This window comes from Brachyhypopomus gauderio, unplaced genomic scaffold (assembly GCF_052324685.1).
Source record: "Brachyhypopomus gauderio isolate BG-103 unplaced genomic scaffold, BGAUD_0.2 sc270, whole genome shotgun sequence".
NCBI classification, from domain to species: Eukaryota; Metazoa; Chordata; class Actinopteri; order Gymnotiformes; family Hypopomidae; genus Brachyhypopomus; species Brachyhypopomus gauderio.
Window position 1 is genome coordinate 77,501 of NW_027507091.1, and position 1,357 is coordinate 78,857.

The window sequence follows — 1,357 nt, forward strand, 5'->3', positions numbered from 1 at the left end:
CCACAATCAACCAGGCCTACAAGCCTACAATGTGTATCCGGGTCAAAGTGCACACATGTCGGCATGAATTAATGAATGAAATGCCCACTGTGGATGTTTTAAATAGTTTTCATTTAAAAGACAAAGTCCCACAATCAACCAGGCCTACAAGCCTACAATGTGTATCCGGGTCAAAGTGCACACATGTCGGCATGAATTAATGAATGAAATGCCCACTGTGGATGTTTTAAATAGTTTTCATTTAAAAGACAAAGTCCCACAATCAACCAGGCCTATAAGCCTACAATGTGTATCCGGGTCAAAGTGCGCACATGTCGGCATGAATTAATGAATGAAATGCCTACTATGGATGTCTAAAAATAAGCCTACAGTGTGTAGCGGGGTCAAAGAACACTTTGGTCAGCATGAATTAATGAATGAAATGCCTACTATGGATGTCTAAAATACTTTTCATTTAAAAGACAAAGTCCCATAATCAATCAACCAGGCCTATAAGCCTACAGTGTGTAGCGGGGTCAAAGAACACTTTGGTCGGCATGAATTAATGAATGAAATGCCTCCTTTGGAAGTCCAAAATAATGTTAAAAATAATTTCCAAGTGCCATAATTATCCACAGGTTGGCTCTTCCAGGCCTATAAGCCTGCTTTGTGTGGCCAGGCAAAGGATCAGATAGCTTGGGGCCAGATTTAAACAGAAAAGGCAGTTTGTGGAGCAAAGACATAATTTTGAATGGGGAGAAAAAAGGAAAACGGTGGAGTAATGCTGCCATCTTTTGGGTAAAAAATGTCGGTGCGCCTATAATTTAAAAGTGGGTTTTCTGGATGTTTTAAAAGACCCAGGGCTATCATCCTGCTGTGTGTAGCGGGCTCAGAGTTCACTTTGGTCGGCATGAATTAATGAATGAAATGCCTCCTCTGGATGTCTGAAATAATTTTCATTTAAATGACAAAGTCCCACTTTTAATCAACCTGGCCTATAAGCCTACATTGTGTAGCGGGCTCAGAGTTCACTTTGGTCGGCATGAATTAATGAATGAAATGCCTCCTCTGGATGTCTAAAATAGTTTTCATTTAAAAGACAAAGTCCCACTTTTAATCAACCAGGCCTATAAGCCTACAGTGTGTAGCGGGGTCAAAGAACACTTTGGTCAGCATGAATTAATGAATGAAATGCCTCCTCTGGATGTCTAAAATAATTTTCATTTAAAAGACAAAGTCCCATAATCAATCAACCAGGCCTATAAGCCTACATTGTGTAGCGGGCTCAGAGTTCACTTTGGTCGGCATGAATTAATGAATGAAATGCCTCCTCTGGATGTCAAAAATAATTTTCATTTAAATGACAAAGTCCCACTTT